This window comes from Oryctolagus cuniculus, chromosome 2 (assembly GCF_051225735.1).
Source record: "Oryctolagus cuniculus isolate XC-2025 breed Fujian yellow rabbit chromosome 2, ASM5122573v1, whole genome shotgun sequence".
Classification (NCBI taxonomy): Eukaryota; Metazoa; Chordata; class Mammalia; order Lagomorpha; family Leporidae; genus Oryctolagus; species Oryctolagus cuniculus.
Genome location: NC_142868.1, coordinates 9,731,658 through 9,748,982, shown reverse-complemented (window position 1 = coordinate 9,748,982; position 17,325 = coordinate 9,731,658).

The window sequence follows — 17,325 nt, the reverse complement described above, 5'->3', positions numbered from 1 at the left end:
GTGGTAGCTTTTATACAGGGTTTATTCAGATTCTTCATATAATAGATCCAATTTGACAGATACAGGTAAACATCAGTTTATCTCTGTTCCTCGCAAGGGGAAGAGACACAGTAAATCTACCTTTAATATTTCCCTTATGTTCATCTCCATTTCCCATTTCCATTTTCCATGAATCCTGAGCGCATGGCTTTTGTGGGTTCTTAGGATGATATCACCTCCCCCTTCTGCAACTTCCTTGAGGAATATTTTGAGTTACTGCTGTATCTGAAAGTTTGTCTTTTAACTCATTCCTGTAATCATTGCATTCCTGTGCTGAAATCGTCCCACTGTCTTCAGTAGTGACTCCTTCTAATCCAGCCTTTTATTTTCTCACATGAATGTTTTCCTTTCGGTCCCTCTTGAGACTCTCAGGACAGAGAAAAGGTAAAGGTAGGAAGTATGTTCCCATCTTGAATTAAATAGGACTCATCTAATAAGTCAGTCAGTGGGTGTTCTGACTCTCCAAAGAAGGTGTTGAGTGAATAAAAGAGAATAAGGCCAGATTTGAAAACAAATAAAATATTTCAATAGATTTTTCAGTTTTAAAGCAATTTCATTACGTTATAAAATGTTTTTCAATTTGTTGGAAGCATTTTGTTCTTTACTTTGGGCGGCACTCAATGGTCACTGTGGAATCACACTGCACACATTCTGATTGCTCCATGCAGTACTCCCGTAGTGGGTTTTGAACCACTGTTCAGTCCCAACTCCAGCAGACTTAATCGAGATCATTCCTTTGCACTAAGCTCACCTATGCCATTTTCTCCTTTCTGGTCTCATATTATACTCATTCTTTTTCTGCAGATTTCAATTTTCATCTCCTATTCCCTCCCTTCACTTCCGACTGTCAAGCCAGGCTTCATGCTATTCTTCGTACACACCCGGTGTTTTTTGACCCCCATGCCACATAGTTCACCAGGATCCCTGTCCCTGGAATGTGTTCCCTCACCCTGTCTCATGGTCAACTCACACTGGGATGGTTGCCCTGCTCACAAAGGTATTCCTACTGTTTATGCCCTCCCCACACTGATTATTTTGCTGAGTAAGCACTTGGCAATTTGATTCTCTCTTGAGAATTTGAATGTAGAACAGACGTGCCAGCTTTGTGTGACAGAGAACTGGGTAGTGTTTGGTTGTGTCCTACAGAGAAGAGTCGATTGTTTTTGCTACTGACATCTCCAGATAGGCCCTGGTTCCTGGATTTCTTAAAGCATGGAATTTCAGTTTCTCCTTTATGCGTATTATCAACAAATTTTTCTTTTATCTTAAGAAAGCCTCTTTAAATGTATTGTTCTGGGGCCAGTGCTGTGGCATCGTGGATAAAACTGCTGCCTGTAGTGCCAGCATCCCATATGGGAGCCGATTTGAGACCCGGCTGCTCCACTTCCTATCCAGCTCTCTGCTATGGCCTGAGAAAACAGTGGAAGATGGCCTTGGGCCCCTGCAGTCATGTGGGAGACCCAGAAGAAGCTCCTGGCTCCTGGCTTCGAATCGGCACAGCTCCATTTGTTGCAGCCAATTGGGGAGTGAACCAGCGGATGGGAGACCTCTCTTTGCCTCTCTTTCTCTCTCTGGATAACTGACTTTTGACTTTCAAGCAAAATAAATAAATCTTTAAAAAAATGTATTGTTCTTTGCTTCTTAGAGCCTTCAATTGAAGACATTAATCTACCTTAAACTTTACTTCCTTAGGTCTATATTTGCTGCTATTGCAGGCCAAGTTCAAAGTCTTTCTCTATAAGGAAATGCCTGGGCCTTGCACTACTGGAGACCTTCTCCTTTATCCCCTGCCATTATACTGAACATCACTGGCACTTCTTTTGTAACAGCCATGTGGTGACTATATTGACTAGAGCACATTTACATCTGACAAATATCACCCTGCATAAGAATACTAGTTCCTTGGGGACAGGATTTGCATTTTATTTCCCCCTACAATGCCTCATGTGAAAATTGAACACAGCAATTCCCAATAAACAGTAGTCTCATTCGCTCAGATATTTAAATAGCTTCGCATGGCTGGAACAGGGGCATTGAGAGATATATTTGTTCAGAAACCATTTTATTAATGGCAACTATCACTTCTTAGGTATACTGTTTGTACTATTTCATGCTCTTCCTTTAATCATAATCTCAGTCACATTCTTTTCTGATTATTTTTAGTCATGGACTAGTAGCAGTAGCAGCAAAGACATCAATAGGGATTTGTGTATCTGCTTTCCTACTGGACACCAGGTACCTAGAATCAGTGAACCACACATTCTTTTTTTTTAATTTATTTTATTTGAGAGGTAGAGTTACAGACAGTGAGAGGGAGAGACAGAGAGAAAGGTCTTCCTTCCGTTGGCTCACTCCCAAATGGCTGCAATAGCTGGAGCTACACCAATTCGAGGCCAGGAGCCAGGCGCTTCTTCCCAGTCTTCCACATGGGTGCAGGGGTCCAAGGATTTGGGCCATCTTCTACTGCTTTTTCAGGCCATAGCAGAGAGCTGGATTGGATGTGGAGCAGCCAGGACTAGAACTGGTGTCCATATAGGATGCCAGAGCCGCAGGAGTAGATTAACCTACTGTGCCACGGCGCCGGCCCCGTGAACTAAATTTTCAAACTACTCAACAGAAGTCATTTTCATCCTAGTTTTGGAGACTAGGAATGAGACTCAGAAAGAATGCCTTGCCTCTGTTAACACAGCAACTGTCAGAGTTAGAACACAAAGTAGATATTGTCTCATTCTTGGGTGTTTTTCTCACTGTATTGCACTGCATTGGCTAAAAATACATGATTAAAGAGTAGTAATAAAATCACAATCAATAATGGTGGTTTTCTCTGGGAAGCAGCAGATTATGTCTCAGGCACTGAGTCCTTATCACCCCATGGGAGAAATCTGGACTGAGTTTCTGGATCCTGTATCACACTGGCCCAATCTCACTTGATGTGGGAATTTAAGAAGTGAACCAGTGCACGGGAGACGTCTTTCTATGTTTCTCTCTCTTTCTCTCAAATCATTAAAAATAAACAATGTTTTTAAAATAGCATGAAAGCTGACTCTTACACAGAGAGTGCTAAAGAACAAATCTGTGTGATTTCTTTGTCAGCACTGTTCTGGGCACCTTTGGGACAAGCTTTTGATAGAGGATTTTTATAGAGATGTCGATAGGTTGTTCTGAAGTTTGTTGGTAGGGCATAAGAGGGAAGGATTGCTAGCTCAATGATGAACAAAAGTGATCAGATTAAGACGTCCAGAGACATGAATGCTGGCTTAAAATGGAAGAAACAGGTAAGCAGATACTCATGAGAAAAGTTTACAAACTAATTTCCTAAGTGCAAGAAGGGAGAACCCTGACCAGGTGGATGTTCATGGAGAAGTATCTGAGGATTTACTTGATGACACATAATCAATGCATTAGAGGACCAGTGATGTTGGGTCTAATGGTTACACTCCCATGTTCTGCACAGTGGACAGACCCAGTATGAAAAGGGCTCTATCTCTATTTGCCTTTTGGAGGAACATAGCAAACCAGAGACCTGAGAGACCTTGACCTTGCTCAATTACACATTCTGGTCTCTGTTTGGAATGTCTTTTCCCAGATTCCACCAAGGGAAGTCAATGGGCACTTAAAGGTTTCCTTAAAGGTTTCTATGCTTATGGAAATTTTATTGCCCTCTGTAGACTGAAGGTACCACTATGGAAAGAATGACCATGGGCAGAATTTGTGGGGGTGTCTGTCTCGCCATGAGGCAGGGAGTCCTGTCTAACCAATTCTCCAATCCATATCTTACGCCCCATGACCTATAAGGTGCTCCACGAGCATCATGAATCATTGTCATTCTGTAACTTCGATTCACGGACCAAACATTTTCTGAAAATTTAATTAATATCCAGTATGTCAATGTGGCAGCAATGAAGGCTTACCATTCTGTTGATGCCTTAGGCCTTTCAACCCTTTTTTATCCATGTAACATAGCAAAGGGGAGCAGTCTCTCAGTGTGCTACAATGCTCCCTTTCAGATCGATGCAATCTGAGCCATGTCAAATAGTATATTGTGAAATATTGGGTTTCACAGAAAGACAGAGGTTCAATTTACTTTGTTACTGGCATGCCCATCTAATCAAAAGAATAGGCCCACCACAGATTTTCTTTAGACATGATACCTAAGGAAGATGAAAGTGCAATTACATTCTGCTGTTGTATGGCAGTTTGAAAGGAGTTAATGCAAGTGTTTGAGAGAGAACACGGAGACAATGGATGCCTCACAGACAATGAACTGTGGAACACGGAGCTGGTGAGAGGGATGGGTATTCTTAAGATGATGACAAGCAACAATAGGCTGGAGAAGCATTGTGAGTGTCTGTCAGGCATCCATCAAATAGTAACTCCCTGTTTGTTGGGAGCCGGTGAACTTACCAAAAGAACACTCTCAACTCTATTGAACATAATTGCTTCCTGAAAATAGATTCTGATGAGTGAATTGAGACTATCCTTTCTAGCTTAAGCCCTTTAGGTTTTTTTTTTTAATTTTCAAAGTATTTTTCCACATTCCATCTCAGACACTGTTTTGAGCACTACACTAGTTCCCTGTAATGCAGATGGAGAAAAGCATGACTGACTTATGACCTTGAAAGGGGAATCAGATTTTAGGGATGGATAGACACTCAGCAAATAATCATACAAGCAAGCAGACCACTAAGATACTTGACACCAGTAGTTCTTAATATTAAATTCATTCTAGAAATTTCTGGGGAATAAGGGAGTTTAACAGAAATAATCTGATCTCCACTCTGTTTCAATTAATTACACTCAGATTTTGTTGGATACATTGACGTCTACCAAAAACCTTTGCTATAAAAAGAAACTTTATTGCATACACAGCAGCAAACAGCCTTGTACTGTAACATTTAGGGGTATGAATAATATCTTATGTGACAGAACAATTTTATTTTTCAGAGAGTGCTGCTATTTCTAGGTATAGCACTTCTGTGTTTATCTTCTTGAATCCTTGTGTTGACCAAGTTTCTGAATTTCTTCAGCGAGTGAAGGTCTATTACCGCAGACTCTGAGTGTGATTCTGGCAGAGTGTCAGTGTGGGATGGCTACCTGGTTTACAAAGGGCAAGTGGATCCACTTGTTAGGGTGCCTGCAGCCTGGGCACAGCACTGCATGCCCGAGTGTCACTCCAGCTCAGAAGAAACCTGCCTTCTTTACAGGTCACCTTGAAGAGTCTGATTGCCATTGCAAAAGTCAGCCTACTGTCTGGGCTTTGGCTGCCCTGACCTTTGGCTTTCCTCAAGTCTTTCCTTCTGGGTCATTAGCAGGGGTTAATTAGCAGAGGGAGAGCTGAATCACACTCCCTAGGCCCTTGACCTCAAGGTGCTTCTCAGGACTGAGAAGACCACTCTGAAGAGAAAGGACAGGATGTGAAAATAGCCTTCCCCACCTCCTTCTGACCAACCCCTGCTGTGGGTCCCACCAACTTACAAAAGACTCTCATTTCAACAAATTGGGGACCATTTTCACCATGGTTTGAAGAGCCACTTATAAAACTATACAGCCACTCAAGCGAACTTCAGATCTCTCTGGACCTTCATTAGTTGGGTGGAACAGGTGGTCCTGAGTTGGATATAGCAGTGGTAAGATGCAGTTGTTCTTTGACTATAAAGTTTAAAAATCATAGCCCTTGTTATCTTCAATTTAATCTATTGAATGTGTCTTACTTAGAACATTTGATCATTGGGCACTTTCCTTGAGAGCCCAGTGATAACCTTGGCTTCACAGGATTGGGGAAATCAAATGAGATGCTATGGATGGAATCTTCCTTTTTCTCATAGTTGTCCTCCCTCAACACTCACTGTATCCCCTCTCTTTACTTTCAGGAACTCTTCAATCTTTTTTAAGTTCCCTAATAGCATTGAATTTAGAGTCTTCATCACATGATTTAATTTCTGACTCATGGGTCATTCATTCCTATCATCAATAAATCATTCATCATCATGTATTAAATGCTTTTTTCAATGCAAGATTCTGCACCTAGTCTGGGATACAATTGGAGGTAGTGCTGCCCTCAGAGATTTTATAGTCTTCCAAATGGTCAGCATCAAGGAGGCAATTTCAACAGTGAATGAAATGCATTTCATGGGACAATGAACAAAGAATATTACAGTTTATATAGTGAAATCTGAGTGAGTCACTCTATATTATCTAAATAGATATTTACTCAGTTTCAACTATGAGCCAGGTTTTATTCTAGGAATGAAAATTCAGAAGCCAGTGAAACAAGTCAATGTAAACTTGAGAGTTATATTCTATCACTCACTTGCTGCTGGGGCACAGAAACTGGAAGAGATGAAGTGGGAATTTGCCTGCGGTTCAGAGAGCATTGAATTTCAGATATAGCCACAGATTGTTACAAAGCTATGCCATAGGAGATCCTCACAACTTTTTTTCAATTAGCTATGTTTTAAGATTATTGATCATTTCAAAAAATGTTTGCATTTTCTCCGAAACTTTCATGGAGGATGGTGTCTGCTATGCCACAAAGTAATCCCATTAGAATGACCCATGTGGTGATCTATTTTGAAGTTTGAAATAAGACTTTTCCTGTCCTAGCTCAAATTCTCTGGGCCATTGAGAATTTTCTTATAATGATAATAAAATTTATTAATTTAGCTTATTTCTCTTTCTGCTCTAACTGCTAGAAAACTCAGGAGTAAATATCAGTTTTTATGCTTAAATATTTGCTTCTTGTTTCTCATATTTTTTATTTTCTAACAGGTACATGAATATTACTTAAGAGGTAAGTTGGTTTACTTTCCTTTTTTTTTTTTGAAAAAGATTTATTTGTTTTTTTGAAAGGCAATGTTTCAGAGAGGCAAAGGCAGAGAGAGAGAGAGGTCTTCCATCCCTGGTTCACTTCCTGAATGGCTATAATAGCTGGAGCTGGGATGATCTGAAGCCAGGAGCCTGGAGCTTCTTCTAGGTCTCCCATGCGGGTGCAGGGGCCCAAGGACTTGAGCCATCTATTGCTTTCCCTGGACATAGTAGAGAGTTGAATCTGAAGTAGAGCAGCCGGGACTCAAACCAGCGCCCATATTGGATGCTGGCACTGTAGGAAACAGCTTTACTAGCTAAGCCATAGCACCAAATGCAAGTTAGTTTACTTTCAAAATACGTATTCTCCTTAGAATATTGTCAAATGATGAATCAGGGTTTTACGAATTTTCACCTTTTTTAAACTATATTTTTGAAAAAAATAATGCCATAATTTAAGACAGATTAAATTCCTCTTCTCTTTCCCATGAAGTTTCTATTCCTTTTAAAATAATCGTATTTTTTAACTTAACAAATTTTAACGTTTTAACTGGAACTATGTCACAAGCTTTTCTGAGCTTCTCGTGTAAATAATTCACATGTAGATGTTACAGGTATACACACATGCCATTTTTTCTTTAAAACAGGGTTGTTAATATCACATAATGTGTGATCCATGACATTGTATATAAATTAAGGAAAGAAGAGTATATTATTATGCAGATGGCATGACTCTCTCTGTTTATACTTTTATTTTTATCTGTCTACCAGCTGAGATTCTTAGATTGTTCCCTCTTCTTACTAACTTTGTCTCACCTAGGGCTTTGTGTACCTATTCGGCATGCTGCAACTTTGATTCTTCCTGTCATACTCCACATACATTCATTTGGCCTTTGCTTGTATTACTGTTTACATTGGCACCTCTATTTTTCTATATTAAGTTAATAAGTGAAATGTCTGTGATAGCTGATTTTATGTGCCAAGTTGACGACTAAGTGGTGACTAGTCAATGGGTAGAACATTATTTCTGATTGTGTCTATGAGAGTGTTTCTGAAAGAGTTTAGTATTTGAATCAAGAGATTGAGTAAAGATCTGCCCTCGTACATGGGTGGACATTACCCAATCCATTGATGCCTGGAATTGAACAAAGTAGTGGAAGAAGGATAAATTCATTCCCTCTTTTTGAGGTGGATGATCCATCTCTTTGTATATTGATACTTCTGATTCTCAAGCCTTCGGACTTGGACTGAGATATCATTGACTCCTCTCATTCTCAGATCTTTGGATTTGAATGGAACTACACTACAAGTTTCTTTGAGCTTCCAGTGAACATGCAACAGATGGTGAGTTCCCATAGTTTCCATAATCATGTTAACCAAATGTTTTATAATATACATTATCTATTTTTCAAACAATCAATAATCTATATGTATCTATCATCTATCTATTATCTATTAATCATCTATCTATCTATCTATCTATCTATCCATCATCTCTGCCCCTCCCATTGGTTCTGCCTCTATGGAGAACCCTAACACAGCATCTGATAGAACAATATTTTCCCATATCATATTTCAGATTTCATGAGTTATTCAGCTCATGGGTCAGATGCCCATTCTGTTCTACATGGCTGATGGAGATGTAATAAGACAAAGTGAAAATCATTTCAAAAGTATTCTAATGAGAACCCATATTTGGATGTAGACTAATTTGTACACTGTACTATAAAATGCAGTGACTGCCTTGCCATGATTGGAAAGATATCTTCAGAAGGACAAAAGGCAGGGCCAAGACAGTGCTATGTCCTTCTAGTAGTGGTCTTGCTGTATACCAAGGCTAGGGGTAGAGAATTGATGGGTATGTGATCCTGCTCCTCTTTTCTGTGAGTGATATAAATAAGTAAACTTGATTCTTCCTCTTTAACAGGAAATTTACAATCCCTGCTGTACCACTTCAAGAACTGCTTAGACAGTCTAATGAGATAAACATGAGGTATTTTTGTAAATATTAATGGCAATTGAATTCACTTTCCTTTTTTGCTCTAATCTTTCTTCAGTTCTACCTAGGCTCCACATTGAAGATTTAGAATCCACATTTAAACTCATTCAAGTACTCCAAAGTCAATGCACCTAACCACTTTTCCATAAAACTATTTACGTCCTGTGGCCCCAAGTGAATTACTTTTCATATCCAACTATTTCCCTTCCATGTTCTATTCCAAATATTTTTCTGAACTCATAAAATTATTGTCAAATTAATGGATGAGATCTGTGCTAATTGCCTTATAGCACTCAGTGAACCTACTTTTGGGCTCTATATTCCTTAATAGATGACTCATATTCTTCCTCTAATTTTTTATTAAAGATTTTATTTATTTATTTGAGAGGTAGAGTTACAGACAGTGAGAGGAAAAGATGGAGGGAAAGGCCTTTCTTCCATTGTTTCACTCCCCAAATGGCTGCAACTGCTGGAGCTGCACCGACCTCAAGCCAGGAGCCAGGAATTCTTCCCTGTTTCACATGTGGGTACAGAGGCCCAACCACTTGGGGCATCTTCTACTGCTTTACCAGGCCAAGCAGAGAGCTGGATTGAAAGAGAAGCAGCCAGGACTAGAACTAGCACCCATATAGGATGCCAGAGCCGCAGGTGGAGGATTAACCCACCGTGCACTGTGCTGGCCCCTCTCCCTCTAATTTTGATCTCACTTGTCAATCCATCTAATTGAATTGTAAGAGCCCTACTGATAACTGCATACTATTTTCTTCTCCTAGTCATTTTTGGCACAAATTAATATAAAAAGGTAACTACATTATAATATGAAGATTAAAAGTTTATCATATTATTATTATAATGTTCAACTTCAAAACGTAGTTATTTATTTCTCCTCAGGCAGAAATCATTGGCTTGGATAATGGATACTGGAATATCTGGGTTTAGAGGAGATTGAAACTTTTTACTATGTGGTAAAAAGAAGGTGTCTGAGAGTTAGATGATAAGCTATGAATTTCTTGTGGCTAAGTTTCACAATCATCTATAGATTTATCCCTGTACATCTAAGAATGACAATGTAGAAGAGTGAAAACAAGAGTAGGCCAGAGGTGGAGAGAGTAAATTCTTGGTCCTCTTCTGCCCACTTGCTAGTTGGTATACTTAATGCCTTTGATATTCATTTAACATCTCCGGAAAATAGAGAAAATGATCTGCGTTAAAAATACCATTAAGGGGGGCCAGCACTGTAGCACACTAGGTTAACCTCCACCTGCAGCTCCGGCATCCCATATGGGCGCTGGTTCTAGTCCCGGTTGCTCCTCTTCCAGTCCAGCTCTCTGAAATGGCCTGGGAAATCAGCAGAAGATGGCCCAAGTGCTTGGGCCCCTGTACCCACATGGGAGACCTGGAAGAAGCTCCTGGCTCCTGGCTTCAGATCGGCATAGCTCTGGGTGTTGCGTCCATTTGGGGAGTGAACCAACAGAAGGAAGACCTTTCTCTCTATCTCTCTCTCTCTCACTGTCTGTAACTCTACCTGTCAAATAAATAAAACAAAAAATCAGAAAATACCATAAAGGGCTTCCTTTATGATCCAGAATTTTGCTCATTGAGGTTGGCAGTACAAAGCATGGCATAGAAGACTCGGTTATTATATTAAGTGTTTTCAAAAAGAATTTAATGCTGATAAATATGTGTACACCTGTACAGATACATAAGTACACACATCACGAAGCCAAGAACAACACACTATTTTTATACTTAAATAAATGAAAATGATAACTGTGTTCAAATTCTAATGCAAAAAAATTGCTTAAAGTAGCATTACCAGAACAATCCTTATGATAAAACCAAAATTTTGAGTTACCCTTTGAGGAATCACATAGAAAAGGGTTGCAATCATGGTCCAAACAGAAGGACAGACATTGACAAACATCAAGAGGTGGGAATAAGCAAAGGTAAGAAGGGGATGGATGGGAGAGCATGTGACCGATGTGAAAGCCAATTCTGAGTATGATGTTTAGAAATTTTGCAGAGCGACATTAACTGTGACTCTTTTTATTTAAAAAATACTTATGGAATTCTTATTATGTCTAAAGTCTTGTGCTGAGTTGCAAGATACAGATATAGGACAGACATGGTCCTAGTCTATAGGGATCTTTCCAGAAGGGTACCACTAAATTATAAATGAGCAAAAGGTAGAAGAGACAAGCACTGCAAAGGGAAAGTCCCAGAGATGGGGAGAGCGAAGAGAGGATTCAATTAAACTGTTCCGTGGAATATCTGTCACATCTCCCACCAACTCCTTTCCTCCAACATTCTTAAAGGCTCAGAGATGACCACTGCCCTGCAGTCATGTCCAACTCCTGAAATATAGCTGTTTAATTACATCTTTCTCCTCTACCATACTTGGACTCACAGAGACTGACTGATGCTCTATTTAGCCTTATACTCCTATTGCCTAACCCAGAGTTTGGCACACGTACATAGGGTGAGGGATGAAGAACAATCCTTCCTCCTCTATGAAGAGTGCATTACCACAGTTTTTCTCTACAAGGACCTTGCTGTAATAGCGTCAATACAATTAGGAACTATTAAAAGAGGATGAATTCATGTAGTGGCCACTCTTCTCCATCTCAATTCTTTGCACATATTATTGCTTAGAAATTCTGTGTTGTAAATATTACTTGATCAGCAAGCAAACACAGCTCAGTTTCAAAGAAGAGCAATAGTTTGCTTTTTGCATGGATGTTTGGGCTGCATGATACAGTTACATCATTTATACTGCAAAGAGGGGTGGGCAAGCAAGAGATAGCTGGAGTTGGGTCCTTGTTTTATCACATTACATTGCTTTTCTTCTTTTCCTTCCTTGAATCTTAGGTTTGTAATGAACAATGGATGGATTTCAGAGGAGGATAAATAAATAAGTCATGCTAAAATGACAAAATGGGTAAATAGAATATAATGTGGAATGAAATGTAAATTGAATTTAGACAAACACTTCTAAAGCCTTACCATCCTACCCTATCCAAATGCTTCAGATTCCTACAGTGGCTTCCATACACAGTTCTATTACATGTTGCCACTCAAGGGCATTTGATGTTTTCTCTCTCTGGAAATTCATTTGCATTTAAATGATTTGAAATAATCATAAAAGCCAAGTGCTATGAAGTTTGAAATTAGTTACTGTCTATAAATTGCAATGCCATTAAAAGATGATTGTGAAGAGCTTTGCTGTCTCAAATGTAGGCAGATTAAAATCTAACACAGTACACCTTGTTACAAACCTGTAAAGAATGATGGGATACAGAGTTAAATTGATTTTTTCTCCTACCAGTGCCTATAAATGTGATGCACTTGTGTTTATTCTCAGAGTAAAAAAAAAAAAAAAACTTTTTCATCTGGCTGATATACGTCCCATTTAAATATAATACTTTTATAAAACTTTATGGATTTATTTTTATCTTTTATGGAAAAATGAAAGGAAGAGAACTGCATTGCATTTTACTTTTAAACCAGACAATCTGGCAGCATAGTTTGTTGGAGAAGCTTGGAAAACACCAAGTGCAGTGTGAAGGCCTAAGGTCAATGTTCCATCCAACAAAGAAACTCCTGTTCTGCCTGTTCTGGAAGAATCAAGCACCTGCAGTGCCTGCATCACTTATGGGTGCTGGTTCAAGTCCCGGCTGCTTGGCTTCCAATCCAGCTCTCTGCTATGGCCTGGGAAAGCAGTAGAAGATGGCCAAGTCCTTAGGCCCCTGCACCCACATGGGAGACCCAGAAGAAGCTCCTGGATCCTAGCTTTTGATCAGCTCTCAGCTCTGGCCATTGCTGTCATTTGAGGAGTGAACCAGCAGATGGAAGACCTCTCTCTCTCTCTTGGCTCTACCTCTCTGTAACTCTGACTTTCAAATAAATAAAATAATAATAAAAAAATCAAGCAGCAGCATTACAGTTGCTTAAAGTTCAGGATCGAAGATCACACATTTTTGTTTTAATTCCATAGCTACGTGACCCTAGTCAAGTGGTTTAGGCTTTTACATTTCAAACTAGGAATAATAACAATATCTGTATTGCAGAATTATGACAAGAGTAGGAAAAAATGGCAACTTGGAGCCAGCATTGTAGCCTAGTTAGTAAAGCTGCTGCCTGTGATACCAGTATCATATATGAGCACTGATACATGCCCTGGTTGCTCCACTTCTGATCCAGCTTCCTGCCAATGGCCCAGTAAAAAAAGTGAAAGCAGTTAATCCAAGTATTTGGGCCATGCATCCACATGGAAGACCTAGATTAAGCACCTGGCTTTGATGTAGTTCAGGGGAGTGAAATAGCAGATATATTTCTCTCTCTCTCTCTCTCTCTCTCTCTCTCTCTCTCTCTCTCCATCTGCATCCCTGACTTTGAAAAAAAAATCTTAAAAAAAGAAATGATATAATTAAGCATAAACTATGGTTTCTAGGTCATAACAAGTAACTCAACAAATATTAGCTGTTAATCATTTTACAAGACATATCAAAAATGTTCCTACCTTGATTCTGTCTCCTAGTCTCAAAATTCTCAGTATTTCAGATGGTTTTCATATGTAGCCTAAGATTTGACTTGATGCTCCTTTCATTAAACATGGGATATTTGTTCTTTCCTTTTGAATCTGGCCTCTTGATTTTTTGTCCAATAGAATACACAGGAAATTACAAGCCAGTTTCTGGGTCCAAGCTTCGGGGAAACTGGTAGTTTCTACTTCCTTACTCTTGGAGTACTCATGTTTAGAAGATCGTTACCATCATGTTTTTTTGTTTATTTATTTTTAAAGACTTATTTATTTATCTGAAAGACAGAGTTACAGAGATGCAGAGGGAGAAAGAGGGTGGGGGAGCCTTCTATGTGCTGGTTCACTCCCCATATGGCTGCAATGGCCAGAACGGAGCCAATCCGAAGCCAGGAGCCAGGAACTTCTTCTGGGTCTCCCACATGGGTGCAGGGGCCCAAGGACTTGGGCCATCTTCTGCTTTCCCAGGCCATAGCAGAGAGCTGGATCAGAAGTGGAGCAGGGGCCGGCACGGCGGCTCAATAGGCTAATCCTCTGCTTTTGCGGCACCAGCACCCCAGGTCCTAGTCCCTGTCAGGGTGCCGGATTCTGTCCTCATTGCCCCTCTTCCAGGCCAGCTCTCTGCTGTGGCCCGGGAGTGCAGTGGAGGATGGCTCAAGTCTTTGGGCCATGCACCCGCATGGGAAACCAGGAGAAGCACCTGGCTCCTGGCTTCGGATCAGCGAGGTGGGCTGGCTGCAGCGGCCATTGGGGGGTGAACCAATGGAAAAAAGGAAGACCTTTCTCTCTGTCTCTCTCTCTGTCTCTCTCTCTCTCACTGTCCACTCTGCCTGTCAAAAAAAAAAAAAAAAAAAAAAGTGGAGCAGGGGCCGGCAAAATCCTCCGCCTGTGGCGCCGACATCCCATATGGGCACCAGGTTCTAGTCCTGGCTGCCCCTCTTCCATTCCAGCTCTCTACTGTGGCTCGGGAAGGCAGTGGAGTATGGCCCAAGTGCTTGGGCCCCTGTACCCACATGGGAGACCAGGAGGAGGCACCTGGCTCCTGGCTTCGGGTCGGTGCAGCGCCAGCCATAGCGGCCATTTGAGGAATGAACCAATGGAAGGAAGAGTCACTCTCGCTCACTGTCTATAACCCTACCTGTCAAATAAAAAAAAAAATAGAAAAAGAAGTGGAGCAGCCGGGACTAGAACCAGTGCCTACATGGGATGCTGGCACTGCAGGTGGCGGCTTCACTGCTTCAGCACTGACTCCTAGCCAGTATGTTATGAGGAAAGTCAGCCAACCCAGAGAGTGGCCCGTGTGCACAGAATATAATAGCTAGCTGCGTTAGCCTGCTAGCACTGCAGTAACAAGGCACTGCACATTGAGTTGCTGACACAAGAGAAACTGTGCTCAGTGTCAGGGGCCAGAAGTCTGTGATCCAGGAGTCGACAGGGTTGATTACTTGAGAGGGCTGTAAGGGAAGCCTCTGATGGGAACCCCTGAGCTTACAGATGGTCCCCTTCTCCTTATGCATACATGTACTGTCTTCCCTCTGAATTTGTCTATGTCCAAATTTCCCCTTCTTATAAGGATACCAATTGTTTAGAGTAGAATCCACCTTAATGATTTAATTCTGACTTGACTGTATAAAAATGCTATCTCAAATGAGATCAGCCTTCTGAGGTACTGGGGATGGGACGTCAACATACGAATTGTTGGAGAGTACAGTTGAACCTGTGGCACTGATGCTAGCTTTTAGTCATCTGGATGTGGTAATTCAAAAATGGATACTTTTAATCCAATCATACTGCATGAGCCCTGCACAAACTGATGATCATAGGGAGAATAAATGATTCTTATTTTAAGCCACTAAATTTGGCATGGATTATTATGCAGAAACCGGTAAACTCAATCCACACTGTTCTTTGGATTGAACATCTGCCATTATTTTTCATGACAGAATTTCTGACCTTTGACTGACCCTTTGTTTCAATTTTTTCCTGGATGTCTTAGATTTGTAATCCAGTTTTTGTATCTAAGAAACAAAACCAGTTTTGTATGACATACAAATTGAAAAAAATTACACATAACCTGTTCTCCATGCCCTTTTACTTCATTTTATTTATTTTTATTTTTTTTATTTTTTTTTATTTTTGACAGGCAGAGTGGACAGTGAGAGAGAGAGACAGAGAGAGAAAGGTCTTCCTTTGCCGTTGGTTCACCCTCCAATGGCCGCCGCTGCAGCCAGCGCACCGTGCTGATCCGATGGCAGGAGCCAGGATCCAAGTGCTTTTCCTGGTCTCCCATGGGGTGCAGGGCCCAAGCACCTGGGCCATCCTCCACTGCACTCCCTGGCCATAGCAGAGAGCTGGCCTGGAAGAGGGGCAACCGGGACAGAATCCGGCGCCCCGACCGGGACTAGAACCCGGTGTGCTGGCGCCGCAAGGTGGAGGATTAGCCTATTGAGCCACGGCGCCGGCGTATGCCCTTTTACTTCAAACATTAGTTTGGACAACTGATCACGGCAAAGTTCCCATAAAGTCACTGAAAGGAACAATTTGGCTTGTGACAGGAAGTAACAATAAGGGAACTCTTGAAGAAAGCAGTCTACAGTGTCAGGGGAAACATGGGGTTAAAATCACTTTTGCAAAATTAGTCATTGCTTCTTCTGACCCTTTTTATTGTAACGCTTGCTAATGCTTGCTCAAATTACTAGCTTCATTTTCTATCACCTTTCTTGTTGCCTTCTTGTTGCTCCCCTCAGTGGGACCAGGACATGATTTTGTTCTTTTCTTCAAATGAGTGAAGATAATCTTTCCTATCTGAGGCGGTCACAACTGGGAGCATCCAATTGGAAATCTGGCCAAGGCTTTTGAGGGGGGCAGGATGGGAGCTGAGATGATGAAGTTCGTAGATGTGCAAACCACAGGGCCAGAGTAAACGTGGAGAGGAACAGGGCCAGGTGTTGTTGATTGCTTCTCCATCTCTCTTTGGTTTTCATGGTCATCCTATCAATTTTCCTTCCAAGCACAGATGCTGAGGGAAATGGGAAAATCCAATTAGCTCGGAGGCCCTGGCCGGGGCTCCATGGAGAGGAAATCCTGGCACTTCCAGATGCAGACACTTTGATCTTGGTCCCCTGAGGCCTCCAAGTGCCATCGTAGCTGCAGATGTCACTGAGACTATGTGAGATTCAGCACTGCAGGCTGGTTTAACACACGTTCAAGAGTGGCTTAAACTAACGTTACTGACTAGAAGATATGCACTTGAACTTGTGGGAAATGTTTTGCAAAAATAAAATATTTTTAAACTCATAGACTGGAATTATTGTGAGAAGTAACTGACTTGCAGAAGTAGGTTATATATGATTAATAGTGCTACAGAAATTAAGAGAGAATAAGATGATTTTCTGACTATAATTCAGAAAGTTTGTGAGTAAATGGAATTAAAAGGCTATGTATTCATGAGAACCTTTTAAAGACTTTCATATTATCCCATAAGACAACTAAGCCTTTTCTCTTCACAACTAACAAGTTGACTGTGCAATGTAAAAATAGCCAATTTAATCTCTACTTCAAAGACCTAAGTTCATAATTATATTAGTCATGCAGAATATTTGCACAGCTTTCTCCCCAACTCCCACCCACAGTATTTTATTATTTTTAGGTGATCTCTTCCCAAATTCAGATGTAGCAATTGCTCCTGTACCTGAAGAGTGAAGAAGCTCCATTTAAGTTTTACAGTTTGGGGCTCAAATGTTCCTTAAGAGACCCAAACTCAAGGAATTTACATATAAACCGATGTCATGATTGCACTCAGTATTTACACACCCATAGATACTCCTTAATCTCAGACCTTCTATGTGAGGGAATAAGTCAGGGGGTGAAACAGAAAGAAAGGAGTGAGTATGTGTTCTTTCTTTAACAGTGCAATCGAAAAAGAATAAGATGTGTATCTTTCAAG